Source organism: Zonotrichia albicollis, unplaced genomic scaffold, assembly GCF_047830755.1.
Source record: "Zonotrichia albicollis isolate bZonAlb1 unplaced genomic scaffold, bZonAlb1.hap1 Scaffold_208, whole genome shotgun sequence".
Lineage (NCBI taxonomy): Eukaryota > Metazoa > Chordata > Aves > Passeriformes > Passerellidae > Zonotrichia > Zonotrichia albicollis.
In genome coordinates this window covers 18,423-40,621 of record NW_027428392.1, presented here as the reverse complement: position 1 = coordinate 40,621, position 22,199 = coordinate 18,423, and the positions used below count along the sequence as shown (strand labels likewise).

Here is a 22,199-nt window from a genome sequence, read left to right as displayed (position 1 = left end):
CAATATCCTAAAATTCTTAAAGTGCTGAAAACCTCTAATTCCAATGTCCTGCAATTCCTAAATTTTGGAAATCTCCAATTCCAATATCCTGAAATTCTTTAAGTGCTGAAAACCTTTAATTCCAATATCCTGGAATCCCTGAATTGTGGAAACGTCTAAGAATTCCTGAAGTGGTGGAAACCTCTGATTCCAATATCCTGGAATTCCTGAAGTGGTGAAAACTTTTAATTCCAATATCCTGAAATTCCTGAAACCTTTAATTCCAGTATTCTGAAATTCCCGAGGTGGTGGAAACCTCTAATTCCAATATCCTGGAATTCTTGAAGTGGTGGAAACCTTTAATTCCAATATCCTGGAATTCCTAAATTGTGGAAACTTTTAATTACAATATCCTGGAATTCCTGAAGTGATGAAAACCTTTAATTCCAATATCCTGGAATTCCTGAAACCTCTGATTCAATATCCTGGAATTCCTGAAACCTTTAATTCCAAAATCCTGGAATTCCTGAATTGTGGAAACCTCTAAGAATTCCTGAAGTGGTGGAAATCTGATTCCAATTTCCTGGAATTCCTGAAGTAGTGAAAACCTTTAATTCCAATATCCTGGAATTCCTGGAAACTCTAATTCCAATATCCTGGAATTCCTAAATTTTGGAAACCTCAGATTCCAAAATCCTGGAATTCCTGAAGTGGTGAAAACTTTTAATTCCAATATCCTGGAATCCCTGAATTGTGGAAAACTGTTAATTCCAATATCCTGGAATTCTTAAAGTAGTGAAAACCTTTAATTCCAATATCCTGGAATTCCTAAATTTTGAAAATCTCTAATTCCAATATCCTGGAATTCTTGAAACCTTTAATTCCAATATCCTGGAATTCCTGAAGTGATAAAAACTTTTAATTCCAATATCCTGGAATTCCTGAAAACTCTTAATTCCAATATCCTGAAATTCCTAAATTTTGGAAACTTCCGATTCCAAAATCCTGGAATTCCTGCAGTGTTCCAGGCACAGAACCAAACCCACAAATCCACTTCCCTGCCCGCCCATTGTCACATTCAGCCCAAAAAAATCAAATTAAAATTAAATTAAAAATAAAGGAAGCCAAGCTGGGAGAGAGAGCTTTGTCTCAGTCATTAATTCATTAATTAATCCGAGTTTTACCCTTTTAATTGGCTCTTGCAAACCCCTGAGCAAATGTGGTCACGAGGATAAATGGGTTTAATAATTGTTTAATAATTGGGTTTAATAATTGGGTTTAATAATTGGGTTTAATAATTGTTTTCATTTTTTGGGTTTAATTTTTTGTGTTTAATAATTGGGTTTAATTTTTTTGGGTTTAATTTTTTGGGTTTAATTTTTTGGGTTTAATAATTGGGTTTAATTTTTTTGGGTTTAATTTTTTGGGTTTAATTTTTGGGTTTAATAATTGGGTTTAATAATTGGGTTTAATAATTGGGTTTAATTTTCTGGGTTTAATAATTGGCTTTAATTTTTTGGGTTTCATTTTTTGGGTTTAATAATTGTATTTAATAATTGGGTTTAATTTCTTGGGTTTAGTAATTGGGTTTAATTTCTTGGGTTTAATAATTGGGTTTAATTTTTGGGTTTAATAATTGGGTTTAATAATTGTGTTTAATAATTGGGTTTCATTTTTTGGGTTTCATTTTTTGGGTTTCATTTTTTGGGTTTAATAATTGGGTTTAATAATTGGGTTTAATTTTTTGGATTTAATAACTGGGTTTAATAATTGGGTTTAATAATTGGGTTTAATAATTGTTTAATTTTTTGGGTTTAATAATTGGGTTTAATAATTGGGTTTAATAATTGGGTTTAATTTTTTATGTTTAATAATTGGGTTTAATTTCATCAAACTTTTCCATCTAAAACCCTCAGGAGCTCTTTATTTCATTTATTTTTAATTAGAATTTTTTTGGTATTTTTAAAGAATATTTTTATTTTAATATTTAAAAATATTTATAATATTTTTAATTATTTTTTAAAAGAATTTTTGGTAAAGCTGAGAGCAATTCTGGATCCAGGTGGGTGAGCTGCATTTCCATGGATCCACAGGATTTCCTTGGAAAATTTGGAATTTTTCCAGGGAAAAATTTGGAATCAATTTTTTCTGGCTGAAATTTGGAATCATTTTTTCCTCTAATCCATGAGTTCTGTGGGAATTCTGCAGCTTTCAGGCAGATTTAATGGGATTTATTGGGATTTACTGGGATTTATTGGGATTTCCTGGGATTTATTGGGATTTATTGGGATTTCCTGAGATTTATTGGGGTTTATTGGGATTTATTGGGATTTATTGGGATTTCCTGGGATTTCCTGGGATTTATTGGGATTTATTGGGATTTCCTGGGATTTCCTGGGATTTCCTGGGATTTATTGGGATTTATTGGGATTTATTGGGATTTCCTGGGATTTCCTGGGATTTCCTGGGATTTCCTGGGATTTATTGGGATTTATTGGGATTTATTGGGATTTATTGGGATTTATTGGGATTTCCTGGGATTTCCTGGGATTTATTGGGATTTACTGAGATTTATTGGGATTTATTGGGATTTCCTGAGATTTATTGGGATTTATTGGGATTTATTGGGATTTATTGGGATTTACTGAGATTTTCTGGGATTTCCTGGGATTTATTGGGATTTATTGGGATTTACTGTAATTTCCTGGGATTTCCTGGGATTTACTGGGATTTATTGGGATTTCCTGGGATTTCCTGGGATTTCCTGGGATTTCCTGGGATTTCCTGGGATTTATTGGGATTTATTGGGATTTCCTGGGATTTATTGGGATTTATTGGGATTTATTGGGATTTATTGAGATTTCCTGGGATTTCCTGGGATTTCCTGGGATTTATTGGGATTTCCTGGGATTTATTGGGATTTCCTGGGATTTCCTGGGATTTATTGGGATTTCCTGGGATTTATTGGGATTTATTGGGATTTCCTGGGATTTTCTGGGATTTTCTGGGATTTTCTGGGATTTCCTGGGATTTCCTGGGATTTATTGGGATTTATTGGGATTTCCTGGCATTTATTGGGATTTCCTGGGATTTCCTGGGATTTCCTGGGATTTCCTGGGATTTATTGGGATTTATTGGGATTTGTTTGGATTTTCTGGGATTTTCTGGGATTTCCTGGGATTTTCTGGGATTTTCTGGGATTTCCTGGGATTTTCTGGGATTTCCTGGGATTTATTGGGATTTCCTGGGATTTATTGGGATTTCCTGGGATTTCCTGGGATTTATTGGGATTTCCTGGGATTTTCTGGGATTTCCTGGGATTTATTGGGATTTCCTGGGATTTATTGGGATTTATTGGGATTTCCTGGGATTTATTGGGATTTCCTGGGATTTCCTGGGATTTCCTGGGATTTATTGGGATTTCCTGGGATTTCCTGGCATTTATTGGGATTTATTGGGATTTATTGGGATTTCCTGGATTTTCCTGGATTTTCCTGGATTTTCCTGGGATTTATTGGGATTTATTGGGATTTCCTGGGATTTATTGGGATTTATTGGGATTTATTGGGATTTATTGGGATTTATTGGGATTTATTGGGATTTATTGGGATTTATTGGGATTTATTGGGATTTCCTGGGATTTCCTGGGATTTCCTGGGATTCCCAACCCAAACCATTCCAGATTTTCCACACCAGGGCTCTGTGTGGATCCACAGGGTTTGGCAGCTCCTGGTGAAATTTGGGATAATTTTTCCTCTAATCCATGAGTTCTGTGGGAATTCTGCAGCTTTCAGGCAGATTTAATTGCACAAATCCCAATTAAAACCTTTCATTCCCAGGAGAATTCCTGAGGGAGATGGGAAGGGAATGGAGAATTCCTGAGAGAGATTTTTGGGGAATTTATCCTGGTGGTTGAGGTGGGAATGGAATTTTGGGAATTCATCCTGGTGTTATTGGGATTGGATTTTTGGGAATTTCTCCTGGTGTTGGGAATGGATTTTTGGGAATTTTTGTGGTAGTATTGGGTGCTGGAAATGGAATTTTGGGAATTTTTCCTGGTGTTATTGGGAGGGTACAATGGCTGAACTGGGAATGGATTTTTGGGAATTTTTCCTGGTGTTATTGGGAATGGAATTTTGGGAATTTCTCCTGGTGTTATTGGGAATGGATTTTTGGGAATTTTTATTGGGTGTTATTGGGTGCAGTGGCTGAGGTGGGAGTTGATTTTTGGGAATTTATCCTGGTGTTATTGGGAGGGTGCAGTGGCTGAACTGGGAATGGAATTTTGGGAATTTTTCCTGATGGTGTTGGTGCAGTGATTGAGCTGGGAATGGATTTTTGGGAATTTTTCCTGGTGTCATTGGGAGGATGCAGTGGCTGAGCTGGGAATGGATTTTTTTGGAATTCATCCTGGTGTTATTGGGAATGGAATTTTGGGAATTTTTCCTGGTGTCATTGGGAGGGTGCAGTGGCTGAGCTGGGAATGGGATTTTTGGGAATTTTTGTGTTATTGGGTGCAGTGGCTGAACTGGGAGATGATTTTTGGGAATTTATCCTGGTGGTTGAGCTGAGAATGGAATTTTGGGAATTTTTCCTGGTGTTATTGGGAATGGAATTTTGGGAATTTATCCTGATGGTGTTTGGCACAGTGGCTGAGCTGGGAATGGAATTTTGGGAATTTTTCTTGGTGTTGTTGGGTGCTGGGAATGGATTTTTTTGGAATTTCTCCTGGTGTTATTTGGAATGGATTTTTGGGAATTTTTGTGGTGGTGTTGGGAGTGGATTTTTGGGAATTTCTCCTGATGGTGTTGGTGCAGTGATTGAGCTGGGAATGGAATTTTGGGAATTTTTGTTTTATTGGGTGCAGTGGCTGAGCTGGGAGATGATTTTTGGGAATTTATCCTGGTGGTTGAGCTGAGAATGGATTTTTGGGAATTTCTCCTGGTGTTGTTGGGAACGGATTTTTGGGAATTTTTGTGGTGTTGTTGGGTGCTGGAAATGGAATTTTGGGAATTTCTCCTGGTGTTGTTGGGAATGGAATTTTGGGAATTTATCCTGATGGTGTTTGGCAGAGTGGCTGAGCTGGGAATGGAATTTTGGGAATTCATCCTGGTGTTATTGGGAATGGATTTTTGGGAATTTTTCTTGGTGTTGTTGGGTGCTGGGAATGGATTTTTTTGGAATTCATCCTGGTGTTATTGGGAATGGATTTTTGGGAATTCATCCTGGTGTTATTGGGAGGATGCAGTGGCTGAACTGGGAATGGAATTTTTGGGAATTTTTGTGTTATTGGGTGCAGTGGCTGAGCTGGGAGATGATTTTTGGGAATTTATCCTGGTGGTTGAGCTGGGAATGGAATTTTGGGAATTCATCCTGGTGTTATTGGGAACGGATTTTTGGGAATTTTTGTGGTGGTATTGGGTGCTGAGAATGGAATTTTGGGAATTTTTCCTGATGGTGTTGGTGCAGTGGCTGAGCTGGGAATGGAATTTTGGGAATTTTTCTTGGTGTTATTGGGAATGGATTTTTGGGAATTCATCCTGGTGTTATTGGGAGGATGCAGTGGCTGAACTGGGAATGGATTTTTGGGAATTTTTCCTGGTGTTGTTGGGAATGGAATTTTGGGAATTTATCCTGGTGGTATTGGGTGCTGGGAATGGATTTTTGGGAATTTTTCCTGGTGTTGTTGGGAATGGATTTTTGGGAATTTATCCTGATGGTGTTTGGCACAGCGATTGAGCTGGGAATGGAATTTTGGGAATTTTTCTTGGTGTTGTTGGGTGCTGGGAATGGATTTTTTTGGAATTCATCCTGGTGTTATTGGGAATGGATTTTGGGGAATTTATCCTGGTGGTTGAGCTGGGAATGGAATTTTGGGAATTCTTGTGGTTTTGTGTGCAGTGGCTGAACTGGGAATGGAATTTTGGGAATTTATCCTGATGGTGTTGGTGCAGTGATTGAGCTGAGAATGGAATTTTGGGAATTTTTGTGGTGGTGTTGGGTGCTGGGAATGGATTTTTGGGAATTGCAGAGGGCTGCAGGACAAGGAAAGGCTACAAGGAATTTATCCTGATTTTTTTGGGTGCTGGGAATGGATTTTTGGGAATTTTTCCTGGTGTTATTGGGAATGGAATTTTGGGAATTTCTCTTGATGGTGCTGGTGCAGTGATTGAGCTGAGAATGGAATTTTGGGAATTTTTGTGGTGTTGTTGGGAATGGAATTTTGGGAATTTTTCCTGGTGTTATTGGGAGGATGCAGTGGCTGAACTGGGAATGGAATTTTGGGAATTTTTGTGTTATTGGGTGCAGTGGCTGAGCTGGGAGATGATTTTTGGGAATTTATCCTGGTGTTATTGGGAATGGATTTTTGGGAATTTCTCCTGATGGTGTTGGTGCAGTGATTGAGCTGGGAATGGATTTTTAGGAATTTTTCTTGGTGTTGTTGGGAATGGATTTTTGGGAATTTTTCCTGGTGTTGTTCGGAGGGTGCAGTGGCCGAACTGGGAATGGAATTTTGGGAATTTATCCTGATGTTATTGGGAATGGAATTTTGGGAATTTCTCCCGGTGGCAGAAATGGGGACAATTCCCATTCCTGCATTCCCATTCCTGCCTCCATCCCCATTTCCCTGCCTGTGCTGAGGAATATCTTCAATTTAAACCTATTTTCCCCATCCCAACAGTGACTTTAATTCCATTTTAACCCTCCACCAGCTCATTAATTCCCTTTGCTGCAGACCCTTTTTGCCCTGTGGCAAAACTTGGAAAAATTCTGATTTTTTTTTTAAATTTTTTATATTTTTTTCTCAATTTTTTTTTTGCTGTTAAGGTGTGAAAAAACGCTTTTTTCTGGAAATAAATCCTTACCTTTGGAATAATAATGGAGGCTGAAAATAGCAGGATGGAGTTGTGTTGTCAGTCATGGGAACAGAAAATCCAAATTCCACCTGCGGATGAGCGTTCCTGAAATAGCAGAGGGGTTGTCAGAAACCAGAGGAGATGCATTGGGAGGGGAAAAAAAAAAGGAAAAAAAATAAAGAAATCAATCAAATCCACGGTTTGGGGAAAGCTGGGAGAGTCCTGAGATGGTTTGGGATGAAATTTGGGGGTTTGGAGGGATTGCAGGTGAAGATTTTGGATTTTTGGTGCAATTCCTGAGGGATTCCAGGTACAAATTCTCCATTTTTTGTGCAATTCCTGAGGCATTTCATGTGCAAATTCTCCATAATTCCTGAGGCTTTCCAAGTGCAAATTTTCAATTTTTCCTGCAATTCCTGAGGGATTTCAGGTACAAATTCTCCATTTTTTCCTGCAATTCCTGAGGCATTCCAGGTACAAATCCTGAATTTTTCCAGCAATTCCTGAGGCATTCCAGGTGCAAAATCTCCATTTTTTGTGCCATTCCTGAGGCATTCCAGGTACAAATTCTCCATTTTTTCCTGAGGTATTCCAGGTGCAAATTTTCAATTTTTCCTGCAATTCCTGAGGCATTCCAGGTTACAAATCCTCCAGAATTCCTGAGGCATTCCTGGTTACAAATCCTGAATTTTTCCTGCAATTCCTGAGGGATTCCAGGTGCAAATCCTGAATTTTTCCTGTAATTCCTGAGGCATTTCAGATACAAATTCTCCATTTTTCCTGTAATTCCTGAGGCATTCCAGGTGCAAATTCTGAATTTTTCCTGTAATTCCTGAGGCATTCCAGGTACAAATCCTCCATAATTCCTGAGGCATTCCAGGTGCAAATTTTCAATTTTTCCTGCAATTCCTGAGGCATTCCAGATTACAAATTCTCCATTTTTGTTCAATTCCTGAGGCATTCCTGGTTACAAATTCTCCATAATTCCTGAGGCATTTCAGGTTACAAATTCTCCATTTTTCCTGAGGCATTCCAGGTGCAAATTCTCCCTTTTATGAGTTTTCCCACTTTCTAAACAAATTTATGAGTTTTCCCAGTTTGCAAATAAATGGATGGGTGAGTTTTCCCAATTCCTAAACAAATTTATGACTTTCCCCAATTCCCAAACAAATCAATAGGTTTCCCAATTCCTAAACAAATTTTTGGGTTTTTCCAGCTCCCAAACAAATGGATGAATTTTTGCAGCTTCCAAATAGATGGATAGGTTTTCCCAATTCCTAAGCAAATTTATGAGTTTTCCCAATTCCTAAACAAATTTATGGGTTTTCCAAGTTTCCAAACAAATGGATGAGTTTTCCTAATTCCTAAAAAAATGGATGGGTGAATTTTCCCAGTTTCCAAGCAAATGGATGGGTTTTCCTGTTTCCTAAACAAATTTATGGGTTTTCCCAGTTCCTAAATAAATGGATGAGTTTTTCCAGCTCCCAAAGAAATTGATGAGTTTTCCCAATTCCTAAATAAATGGATGGGTGAATTTTCCCAGTTTCCAAGCAAATGGATGAGTTTTCCTGTTTCCTAAACAAATTTATGGGTTTTCCCAATTCCTAAACAAATTTATGAGTTTTCCCAGCTCCCAAATAAACTGATGGGTTTTTCCAATTCCTAGACAAACGGATGGGTTTTCCCAATTTTTAAACATATTTATGAGTTTTCTCAGTTTCCAAACAAATCAATAGGTTTCCCAATTCCTAAACAAATTTATGGGTTTTCCCAGTTCCTAAATAAATGGATGAGTTTTTGCAGCTCCCAAATAAACTGATGGGTTTTCCCAATTCCCAAAAAACTGGGTAGGTTTCCCAATTTCTAAACATATTTGTGAGTTTTCCCAATTCCCAAACAAATGGATGGGTTTCCCAATTCCTGAACAAATTGAAGGGCAGGAGCTGGGGGGGTGTGAGGGATCTCTGGGGTCTCTGCCCAGCTCCTGCCCTGTCCGTGGGGATGAAGCTCCTTCCCTGAATTCCCTCCTTTTCCTTTGCTTCTGCTCTGCTGGATCCCAAATCTGCTTTTTTTTTTTTTTGCTTTTTTTCCCTTTTTCCCCCCTTTTTGCAGATGTCATTCTCTGCCACCTGACAAAGGAACAGAACACAGCAATTTTCCCTACCCTCAATAGTGGCTGTGTATTTGCAGCTCCCCTGGAACTGGAATTAATTTGGTGTGTGGGATTTTTAATTGGCTGCTCGTGGGGAGGAGCAGAGGATGAAAAGCTGCAGCTCTGCCTGGAGCTCTGTCGCTCTCCTGGTCTTCACTGCCAGAGGGGCTCAGGGTTGTTCTTCCCTGGTTTCTGCTGTGGAAGCCTCAGGGATGTCATGGATGGATGGGGCTGCTGCCTTCAAAGGGAGAAACCCCTCGGATGGGAGAGGGAATGGGAATGGTTGGTGGGGATGGATGGACATGGATGGGGATGGATGGATGGACACAGGGATGAAGGGATGGATGGATGGATGGATGGATGGATGGATGGATGGATGGGGGAATGATGGATGGATGGACAGGTGGAGGAAGGGAAGGATGGATGGAGGGACGGACACGAATGGGGATGGATGGATGGATAAATGGAGAATGGATGGATTGATGGATGGATGGAGGGATGATGGATGGGTGGACAGGTGATGGATGGATGGACAGACGGACACGGGTGGATGAGTGGAGGGGTGATGGATGGACAGGTGGACAGATGGATGGATGGATAATGGAGGGAGGGAGGGATGGATGGATGGATGGATGGATGGATGGATGGATGGATGGACGGACACAGGGATGGACATGAATGGGGATGGATGGATGGATAGATGATGGATGGGTGGATGGATGGATGGATGGACACAGGGATGAAGGGATGGATGATGGATGGGTGGATGGGTGGATAAATGGAGAATGGATGGAGGGATGGATGGACGGACACACACGGGGATGGATGGATGGATGGATACAGGGATGGATGGATGGATGGATACAGGGATGGATGGATGGATGGACAGACAGAGATGGATGAGGGAATGATGGATGGATGGATGGATGAAAGGATGATGGATGGATGGATCCATGGATGGATGGATGGACACAGGGATGAAGGGATGGGTGGATAAATGGAGAATGGATGGAGGGATGGATGGACGGACACACACGGGGATGGATGGATGGATGAGGAATGGATGATGGAGGGATGGGTGAATGGATGGATGGATGGACGGACACAGGGATGGACATGAATGGGGATGGATGGATGGATGATGGATGGGTGGACAGGTGATGGATGGATGGACGGATGGACACAGGGGTGGTTGGGTGGAGGGATGATGGATGGATGGATGGACACAGGGGTAGACATGAATGGGGATGGATGGATGGATGGATGGATGATGGAGGGATGGATGGATGGGTGGAGGGGTGATGGATGGACATGGATGGGGATGGATGGACACAGGGATGAAGGGATGGATGGATGGATGGATAAATGAAGAATGGATGGATGGACGGACGGACACACACGGGGATGGATGGATAGATGAGGAATGGGGATGGATGGATGGATACAGGGATGGATGGATGGACGGACACAGATGGATGAGGGAATGATGGATGGACGGACGGATGGAGGAAGGGATTGATGGATGGAGGGATGATGGATGGATCCATGGACTGAGGGATGATGGATGGATGGATGTGGATGGATGGATCCATGGATGGATGGATGGACACAGGGATGAAGGGATGGATGGATGGATGAATGGATGGATGGATGGATGATGGATGGATGGACGGACGGACACAGGGGTGGATGAGTGGAGGGATGATGGATGGACGGATGGACAGATGGATGGATGGATAATGGAGGGAGGGAGGGATGAATGGATGGACACAGGGATGGATGGACGGATGGAGGAAGGGAAGAATGGAGGAAGAGATGATGGATGGAGGGATTGATGCATGGATCCATGGACTGAGGGATGATGGATGGATGGATGGATGGATGGATGGATGGATGGATGGATGGATGGATGGACGGACGGACACAGGGATGAAGGGATGGATGGATGGATAAATGGAGAATGGATGGATGATGGATGGGTGGACAGGTGATGGATGGATGGACAGACGGACACAGGGATGGATGAGTGGAGGGGTGATGGATGGATGGATGGACGGACAGGGATGGATGATAGATGGGTGGAGGGAAGGAGGGAGGGATGGATGGATGGATATGGACGGATGGATGGATGGACAGATGGACACAGGGATGGATGAACAATGGATGGGTGGAGAGATTGAATAATGGATGAATGGACACAGGGATGGATGGATGGATCCATGGATGGACGGACACAAGGACAGATGGACAGACGGATGGATGGATGATGGATGGATGGACACAGGAATGGAGAGATGAATGGACACAGGGATGGATGGATGGACGATGGATCAATGGATGGATGGATGGACGGACGGATGGACAGATGGACGGCATCCCTCATTCCAATGGTGCCACCTTCAGACTCAGACCTGCCATTGCACACTGACAGCCTGTGAGCTGCCAGGTTTCCCCCCTACCAAAAATTTCTCTTTTGCAATCACTGTGTTCAAAGCCAGGTCTAAGCTGGCAGAAATTGGGGTTTTATCCCCCATTCCATGGATGAGCATGGAAAAAGCCTCAGGTGCCACCTTCATCATCCTCACTAAACCTCTCCTGGGAGGGCTTTTAGGATTTTATCCCCCCTCCAAAAAAATCTTAAAGGCAGGTTCTGAACAGATTGAAATGTAAATAAAGGAGACACTCCTTGTGTGGCTTGGGTGGATTTAAATCAACTTGGAATGGGCAGAAAATGGGGAAAACACAGGGAAAAAATAGGCTGGAAATGGGGATAAAGGTGTGAGGTGCTTTAAGTAGTTCAGGAATGGGATTCCAGCAGGGAAAAAAGAGGGAAAAAATGGGATGATGGAGATGGGGATAAAGGTGTGAGGTGCTTTAAATAGTTCAGGAATGGGCTGGATTCCAGCAGGGAAAAAACAGGGAAAAATGGGATGATGGAAATGGGGATGAAGGTGTGAGGTGCTTCAGCTGCTGTTGAGAGGAGCTGGAATTCCCTGCAGGATCCTTTCAATTGCTGAAAATTCTCTTTTTTTTTTTTTAATTTTAGGAGATTTGTCCTTTCCCCCTGCAGCAAGTGCCAGAGGAGGTGGGGACACCTGCCCAGGTAGGTGCCAGCAGCACCCACAGACACCCAAACACCTCCAGAAATTTCTTTTTTTAGGAGATTCCAGGAGGTTTTTGTCTTCAGGCTGGATTTGGAGTCTCCAACTGGAGTTTCAATATTCTCCATTTTTAAAAATTCTAAATTTTAAAAAAATATCTGAGTTTGGATAAGAAGATCTAAAGGTTTATCAAGGGCATGAATCACTGACCTGCCTCAGGAGCAGCTCCAGAGGTTCCTCCAAGGAATTCCCAGCTAAAATTGGGCAGAAATCATTTTTTTAGGAAATTTCAGTGAGGTTTTTGTCCTCACTCCCGGCTCCAGGCTGGATTTGGAGTCTCCAATTGGAGTTTCCATATTCTCCATGTTTAAAAATTCTAAATTTTAAAAAAATATCTGAGTTTTGATAAGAAGATCTAAAGGTTTATCAAGGGCATGAATCACTGACCTGCCTCAGGAGCAGCTCCAGAGGTTCCTCCGACAATTCCCAGTTAAAATTGGGCAAAAATCAATTTTTTAGGAGATTCCAGTGGGTTTTTGTCCTCACTTCTGGCTTTAGGCTGGATTTGCAGTCTCCAATTGGAGTTTCAATATTCTCCATCTTTAAAAATGTCTAATTTTAAAAAATATCAGTGTTTGGATAAGAACATCCAAAGGTCCTGAGTCACTGACCTGCCTCAGGAGCAGCTCCAGAGTTGTTCCCGTGTTCCTCAAGGAATTCCCAGCCAGGCCAGAGCTGTTTCTTGAGCAAAAATCAATTTTTTAGGAGATTCCAGGAGGTTTTTGCCCTCACTCCCGGCTCCAGGCTGCGTTTGGAGTCTCCAGCAGAGGGCGCTGTGTCGCTGCCAGCCCCGAGCTCCTCATCCCAGCGAGCCCGCTAATTAACTGAGACGCTAATTAGCAGCTGCTCTGGGGGCTGGACATCCTCATGTGACCGCTGCTTCCTCTTGCCTCACTTTCCTAAAAAAAAATAACCCAAAAATGTCCCTTTTTTGCCCTGATTTGTGCACTTGGGGTGTCCTCGGTAGGGGATGGATGTGGGGTCCCCTGAGGCACAAATTTCATCCAAACCGGGAACAAAACGGAGAAAAAACAAAAAAGAGGAAAACTCGGCGAGGTTGTTCTTGTAATTTCTGGTGGGAAAATATTTGTGCAAATATTTGAACAGGGAAGGGAATGGAGAATTCCTGAGGGAACAGGGAAAGGAATGGAGAATTCCTGAGGGAAATGGAGAATTCCTGAGGGAGATGGAGAATTCCTGAGGGAGATGGGAAAGGAATGGAGAATTCTTGAGGTAAATGGAAGGGAATGGAGAATCCTGAGGGAAATGAATGGAGAGTTCCTGAGGGAGATGGAGAATTCCTGAGGGAGATGGGAAAAGGAATGGAGAATTCCTGAGGGAAATGGAAAGGGAATGGAGAATTCCTGAGGGAGATGGGAAGGGAATGGAGAATTCCTGAGGGAGATGGAGAATTCCTGAGGGAGATGGGAAAGGAGTGGAGAATTCCTGAGGGAAATGGGAAAGGAATGGAGAATCCTGAGGGGGCTAGAGAATTCCTGAGGGAGATGGAGAATTCCTGAGGGAAATGGGAAGGGAATGGAGAATTCCTGAGGGAAATGGAGAATTCCTGAGGGAGATGGGAAAAGGAATGGAGAATTCCTGAGGGAGATGGGAAGAGAACTGAGAATTCCTGAGGGAGAAGGAAGGGAATGGAGAATTCCTGAGGGAAATGGAGAATTCTTGAGGGAAATGGGAAAGGAAGGGAGAATTCCTGAGGGAAATGGGAAGGGAATGGAGAATCCTGAGGGAAATGAATGGAGAATTCCTGAGGGAAATGGAGAATTCCTGAGGGAGATGGGAAGAGAATTGAGAATTCCTGAGGGAAATGGAAAGGAATGGAGAATTCCTGAGGGAAATGAATGGAGAATTCCTGGGAGAAATGGGAAGGGAATGGAGAATTCCTGAGGGAGATGGAGAATTCCTGAGGGAAATGGGAAGGGAATGGAGAATTCCTGAGGGAAATGGAGAATTCCTGAGGGAGATGGAGAATTCCTGAGGGAAATGGGAAGGGAATGGAGAATTCCTGAGGGAGATGGAGAATTCCTGAGGGAAATGGGAAGGGAATGGAGAATTCCTGAGGGAAATGGAGAATTCCTGAGGGAGATGGAGAATTCCTGAGGGAAATGGGAAAGGAATGGAGAATTCCTGAGGGAGATGAATGGAGAATTCCTGAGGGAAATGAGCTTTTCATGCTCTGAGTTCCCCCCCCATTCCTTAAATGACACAAATCCCTCTTTTTTTTCGGGATTTATATCCTGCAGAAACAGAGCTGCCCTGGCTCAGCAATCACTGATGGATCCCATTTCCCAGGGGTCATTAAGACATTTAATTTTGTCACTAATTGCCTGGACAAAATTGCTGATCCTGGAAGATTGAGGCCACTTGTGTAACACCAACCACATTGAAACAACCTCATTTAAACCCAAACCTTGCTTCCAAATCCTTCCTCTGGATATTTTTCCTCCTTTCCCTGTTTTTCTATGGTGAAATTTTCCCAGCTGGGGGAATATCCCCACCCTGGGGAATGTTTGGTTTTTTGTGGGGGTGTTTTTAGGGATTTTAAACAATTTAAATTTTTAATTTAATTAACAATTAATTAACAATTGATTTTTTAATTTTTAAAATTTTTAAAATTTAAAATTTAAATTTTTTTACTTAATATTTTACTGGAGAAATCTCCAAATTGTTGGAGCAACCTATGGGATAACTCTGAGAACCCTGCAAAGCAAAATTCCTGCAGTTTTTGGGATGTTCTTGGTGTGGATTTTGCTGGTTTTGGGATGTTCTTTTTGTGTATTTTAAAATTCCTGCAGTTTTTGGGATGTTCTTGGTGTGGATTTTAAAATTCCCACTGTTTATGGGATGTTGTTGGTATGGATTTTAAAATTCCTGCATTTTTGGGATGTTCCTGGTATAGATTTTAAAATTCCTGCTGGTTTTGGGTGTTCTTAGTGTGGATTTAAAATTCCTCCCAATTTTAGGATGTTCTTGGTGTGGATTTTGCCATTTTTGTGATGTTCTTGGTGTAGATTTTTAAATTCCTGTCCTTTTTGAGATGTTTTTGGTGTGGATTTAAAATTCCTCCCATTTTTAGGATGTTCTTGGTGTGGATTTTAAATTTCCTGTTGTTTTTGGGATGTTGTCAGCGATACAACAGATCCCTTTAGATCCTGGCAGAGTCTTTGGACCGAAATAATTCAATAATTCCATTAAACCTCAGGAGCAGGGAAGGGGAAAAAAAAAACTCTTTTAAAAATAGAAATAGATAGGGAAATTTTTGGTATAGGCAGGGAAACCTGGATAGAGAAAAGGAAAACCTGAATCCAGACAGGAAAACCTGAATCCAGGCAGGAAAACCTGGATACAGACAGGAAAATTTGGATAGAGGCAGGAAAACCTGGATACAGGGAAGGAAACCTGGATACAGACAGGAAAACTTGGATGCAGGCAGGAAAACCTGAATCCAGGCAGGAAAACATGAATAGAGGCAGGAAAACCAGGATACAGACAGGGAAACACTCAGGGAAACCTGGATAGAGCCAAGGAAACCTGGATACAACTGGGAAAACCTGGATGCAGGCAGGAAAACCTGAATCCAGACAGGAAAACCTGGATGCAGGCAGGAAAACCTGAATCCAGACAGGAAAACCTGGATGCAGGCAGGAAAACCTGAATCCAGACAGGAAAACCTGGATGCAGGCAGGAAAACCTGAATATGAGGAAGGAAACCTGAATAGAGCCAGGGAAATTTTGGTATAGGCAGGAAAACCTGGAGAGAGGCAGGAAAATTTGGATAGAGGCAGGAAAACCTGGAAGCAGGCCAGAAAACCTGGATACAGGGAAGGAAACCTGGATACAGGGAAGGAAACCTGGATAGAGCCAGGGAAATTTTGGTAGAGGCAGGGAAATCTGGATAGAGAAAAGGAAAACCTGGATACAGACAGGAAAATAGGCAGGAAAACCTGGATACAACAAGGAAAGCCTGGATAGAGGCAGGAAAATTTGAATCCAGACAGGAAAACATGGATAGAGGCAGGAAAACCTGGATAGAGGCAGGAAAACCTGGATATAGGCAGGGAAACACTCAGGGAAACCTGGATAGAGCCAAGGAAACCTGGATACAACCGGGAAAACCTGGATAGAGGCAGGAAAATTTGGATAGAGGCAGGAAAACCTGGATACAGACAGGAAAACGTGGATACAGACAGGAAAACTTGGATGCAGGCAGGAAAACCTGAATATGGGGAAGGAAACCTGGATAGAGCCAGGGAAATTTTGGTATAGGCAGGGAAACCTGGATACAGGCAGGGAAACAGCCACAGGCAGGGAAACACTCAGGGAAACCTGGATAGAGAAAAGGAAAACCTGGATACAAGCAGGAAAAGCTGCGTGGCTTTGGAAAGGGAAGCACGAAAGGAGAAACCCAAAGCAGCCCAAAATTCCAGGGAAAACTGACAGAAACAATCCTGTCCCTGCAGGATTTCAGCCCAGCTCGGCCTGGAGGGAAGGGAATTCTCATTTTTGATTAATTTGCCATTAATGGGTTCGTTTTACCTGGCTGAGGGGTTTGGGGTTGGTTTGTGTGGGGCTGATTTTGGCAGCAGCTTCACCTCCATGGAAAATCCCTGTGCAGCCAGGATGGCAGCTGGAGGTTGGATCTCATCCCAAAATTCCTGCCCTGGAATCTCCCATTTTGTCAGCTCGTGGCCCTGTTTGTGTGTGGGGATGAATTCCCTGGAATTTCAATCATTTGGGGGCTTGGAGCAACCTGGGGCAGTGGAACCAGGTGGGATTTGAGATTTTTCCATCCCAAATAATTCCAGGATTCCCTGAACCTCAAGGATTTCCCATTCCAAGGGATCCTGATGATCCAGGTGCTTTTTTCCATTCCCAAATCCTAAAACCTCCCCAGAATCCAGGGATTCCTGGGTGGTTCTGTGGAAAATCTCCCTGGAGCAATGGGAAATATTCAATTCCAGAGGTTTGGAGCAATGGGAATGGTGGAACTGGGTGGGATTTGAGTTTTTTCCATCCCAAACCATTCCAGGATTCCCTGAACCTCAGGGATTTCCCATTCCAAAGCCAATTCCAAATTCACCTTTATTTTTTTTTCCCTGCCCTCACCTTGTTATTTCCACACAGAGCAATGTGAAACCTGTCCAAAATCCCTGTTAAAAACCAAAACCAAAACAAATTTAAATTGTTTTTGGCTGTTCCTCACCCCTGATCCCATTGCAGAGAAAGAGGGAGGTAAAAAGAAACCCCAGCCCAGAAAAAAAACCAAAACAAAACTAAAATAAATCTTGTTTGTGTTGAAGCAGCGAGAAGGAAAACAAGCAGGGTTGGATTTCAGCTCTGGATTCTTGGAATTTTCTCCTCTGTGAGTGCAGCTGGGTTGAGCAATGAATGTGCTGGGAAGGGGACGTGAGGCACGAGGGGTTTTTGGGAGCTTTCCCAAGCTCAGCTCGTTCCTGCAGCCTGGCACTGAGCTTTTCTTGGAAATTCAACCTTCCAGGATGTGCCCAGCCACGGCAGGAAACTTCATTTTTTGGTGCTGAAATGCTCAGGAACTTTTTTCTGTGCTGAAATCTCTTTTTTCTCTGCTGAAATCTCTTTTTTCTGTGCTGAAATCTCTTTTTTTCTCTGCTGAAATCTCTTTTTTCTCTGCTGAAATCTCTTTTTTTTCTCATTTTTATAGTGAAAAAAAATCTCATTTTTATAGTGAAATGCTCTGTAACCGTCCCTGCAATGATGTAAATACTTCTTTCTTCATATTCCCCCCCTAAAAAAATGATGAAAATTTTTCTTCCTCATCTTCTTTGAAATGGGACAAACTCCTCCTCTTCTTCATATTCCACCCCAAAAAATGATGCAAAGTTCTCTTTTTCATATTTTCTGAAATGGGGCAAATTCCTCATTTTCTTCAGATTCCACCCCAAAAATGATGCAAAATCCTCTTATTTTTATTCTTTTCTGAAATGGGGCAAACTCCTCCTTTTCTTCATATTCCCAACCCAGAAAAATTATGCAAAATTCTCTTTTTCATATTTTCTTCTGAAATGGGGGGAGTTCCTCCTGTTTTTCATATTCTCCCCAAAAAAATGATAAAAATTACTCTTTAATTTTATTCTTTTCTGAAATGGGGCAAACTCTTCATTTTCTTCATATTCCCCCCAAAAATGGGGGAAATTTCTCTTATTTTTCATATTTCCCCCCAAAACTGATGCAAAATCCTCTTATTTTTATTCTCTTCTGAAATGGGGCAAACTCTTCATTTTCTTCATATTCTCCCCCCCAAAAAATGATTAAATTTATTTCATATTTTCTGCTGAAATGGAGGAAATTCCTCTTATTCTTCATATTCCACCCAAAAAAAATGATGCAAAATCCTCTTATTTTTATTCTTTTCTGAAATGGGGCAAACTCTTCATTTTCTTAATATTCCCCCCCAAATTGATTAAAATTATTTCATATTTTCCTCTGAAATGGAGGAAATTCCTCTTATTTTTCATATTTCCCCCCAAAAAATGATGCAAAATCCTCACTCAAGCTGTGATTTATAAAATCAAAGGAAAATTCCACTGTCATTATTCTGATTATTGATCAGTAAAGATTTTCCAGTGAATAATTAGATATTGATCAAATCAAGGGATGTCCCTCACCAATGATAATTAATGTAAATAATTGGGGTAAATATCCCAAATTTTAATTCCATTAATAACCCAGCTCTGGGCTGATTTATCTGAATTCTCATTTTCTTTGGCAGGAGCAATCCAGGAATCCAGAAAAAAATCAAAAATCCAGGAAAAAATCCAAAATCTCCACCTGGAGAACGAGGCTGCTCTGCAGTAGGAAGGTGAGCGGATTTGTCTCATTATTAATTAATTTCCCATTAATTAATTGGTTGATTTTATGTGGAAAACTGTCTGGATGAGGGGTTTGGATGTGAATTTGGGTTCTGTGCTGTAATTACCTCGTTAATTAGGGAAATTGCATTTCAGAGGGGACCTGGAGCTGGGTGGGAGTTTCCATGGGAAATTCTGTGAAGGGGTTGTTTGGGGTTATTTGGATTTTTTGGGGTTTTTTTTGGGGTTTTTGGGGGTTATTTGGGGTTTTTTTGGGTTTTTTTTGGGGTTATTTGGGTTTTTTGGGGTTATTTGGGGTTTTTTTGGGGTATTTTTTGGGTTTTTTGGGGTTGTTTGGGGTTATTTGGGGTTTTTTTTAGGGTTATTTGGGTTTTTTTGGGTTTTTTGGGGTTTTTTTTAGGGTTATTTGGGTTTTTTTGGGTTTTTTGGGGTTGTTTGGGGTTATTTGGGGTTTTTTAGGGTTATTTGGGGTTATTTGGGTTTTTTGGGTTTTTTTGGGGTTATTTGGGGTTATTTGGTGTTGTTTGGAGGTGACAAACCCAGAGCTGGGAGTTGTGCCTGTGTTGTCCCAGGGCTGGATCATCCTCAGGGATTTTTTTGTTGGAATTTTGTTGGAATTTTGTTGGAATAACTTTGGGAATTCAAAGGGCAGGAGGATGAGCCCTCTGTGGATTTGAGAGAGGTTTGATCTCCCCACAGGAGACCAAACTTTGGGACATTGAGGTGATGATGATGATGATGATGATGATGATGATGATGATGATGATGATGAGTGGTTGCTGGCTCACCCAAAGAGCTGAGATCCAGGTGCATCCAGAGCTCTGCCTTTCCCCCGCCTTTAGGAGATGGAAATGAGCTGATTTTGTACATTTTTGGTGAAAAATCCTTTAAAATCCCATTTTTTAAAGGGAAAAAAACCCAGGATTTCCTTGCCTGCAGTTCCTTAGTGCGGCCTGCAGAGGGCGCGCGTGGGCCGCGCTTGTGAGGCTTCGCTTTTATTATTTATTAATTCGCTTTAATCTCATTATTTCTATGGAAACGCTTTATTTATATAGATATATATTATAATATATAGATATATATTATATATAATATATATATATATATATATAATATATACATATATATATAATATATATATAGATAGATATATAGATATATTGATAGATATATAGATATAGATATATATATATAGATATATATTATAATATATAGATATATAGATATATAATATATATATAGATATATATATATAATATATACATATATATATATAATATATATAGATAGATATATAGATATATTGATAGATATATAGATATAGATATATATTATAATATATAGATATATATTATAATATATAGATATATATATAGATATATATACTTTATATATGTATATATAATATAGATATATATAGATAGATATATAGATAATATATAGATATATATTATCTATGGAAATCTCATTATTTCTATGGAAACGCTTTATTTATATAGATATATATTATAATATATATCTATATAATATACATAATATATAGATATATATATATAATATATATATTATATATATATATATATATATAGATAGATAGATAATATATAGATATATATTATCTATGGAAATCTCATTATTTCTATGGAAACTTCATCAAAACGCTTTAATTAAAAATTAGAACCACCAGCAGAGCAGGGGGAGGCTCTGCAGGGCCACCAGGAGCAGTGAGGATTTTTGGATGAGGATGATGAGGATGATGAGGATGGATTTTCACCCTGATTTCATCTCTTCACCACAACCCCAACGCCAAAAAAATCATTATTTCTATGGAAACGCTTTATTTATATATATAGTATATATATCTATATATTATATATAATATATATCTATATATTATAATATATATCTATATAAATATATATATTATCTATGGAAATCTCATTATTTCTATGGAAACGCTTTATTTATATAGATATATATTATAATATATAGATATATATTATGTATAATATATAGATATATATATAGATATATATAGATAATATATACATATATATATATATAGATATATATATAATATATACATATATATATTATATATATAGAGATATGTATATATATATTATATATAATATATAGATATATATAGATATATATAGATAATATATACATATATATAGATATAGATATATATATAATATATACATATATATATTATATATATATATATGTATATATATATATAATATAGATATAGATAGATATATATATATAGATAATATATAGATATATATTATCTATGGAAATCTCATTATTTCTATGGAAACTTCATCAAAAACGCTTTAATTAAAAATAGAACCACCAGCAGAGCGGGGTGAGGCTCTGCAGGGCCACCAGGAGCAGTGAGGTTTTTTGGATGAGGATGAGGATGATGAGGATGGATTTTCACCCTGATTTCATCTCTTCACCACAACCCCAACGCCCAAAAAATCACCCCAAAAATCAAATTTGCTGCCCAACCTCAGGGTGCCACCAGCAGGTGGCAGCACCTGCCCCTGCTGCCCGTGTTATTCCTGGCTGGGAGATTCCCTGGATCCAACCCCGCAGTCTGGACCGACTGACAGACAGACAGCATTCCTGCGCCCTTAGGTAAGCACGGACAGACAGACACCCATTATGCAAATCCCCAAACATTCCTCACATTGTCTAAATAAGGTGCTGTTTCAGACCCAAGCTTTTGGGTGCCTTCCAGCTGGAGGTAGGATTTTTTAATTTTTTTTTTTAATTCTTTATATTTTAATTCTTTATATTTTATATGCTTTATATTTATATTCTTTATTCTTTATAATTTTTTAAATTCTTTTCTTCCCCCTGATCAGCCTGAATTTTTGCCCAGATGTGCAGTGAGGAGAGAAAATTGAGCAGATAAAAAAAAACTTTTCTGCTCCTGTTGTGCTTCTTGCTGCTGGGTGCTGTTAAATGTGTTTTATATTTATTTTTTGCACGGAATTTGTGGTGTTTTTTGCAATCAGCTGTGAGTGGGGAGGGTGCAGTGGCCCAGCCTTGCCCTGCCTGCTCATGGCTGGGGATGGATCATCAGGGATGATCCAGAGCCTTTGGAGCTCTCTGTGCCATTTGCACTCTGTCCTTTTTTTACACACAGAAATTCCCAGAGCCTTTCAAG

General features: G+C 40.2%; 1 long non-coding RNA gene across 1 annotated transcript in view; it reads left to right on the top strand.

The window, feature by feature from the left end:
• LOC141727706 (uncharacterized) overlaps positions 1 to 21,671 on the top strand; it is a 28,956-nt gene extending 7,285 nt beyond the window's left edge. The window contains exons 2-4 of the long non-coding RNA XR_012578660.1: positions 12,035 to 12,091; positions 18,916 to 19,005; positions 21,541 to 21,671. This is a non-coding gene — a long non-coding RNA (uncharacterized LOC141727706). The remainder of the gene's footprint in view (positions 1 to 12,034; positions 12,092 to 18,915; positions 19,006 to 21,540) is intronic.
• The last annotated feature ends 528 nt before the right edge of the window (positions 21,672 to 22,199 follow it).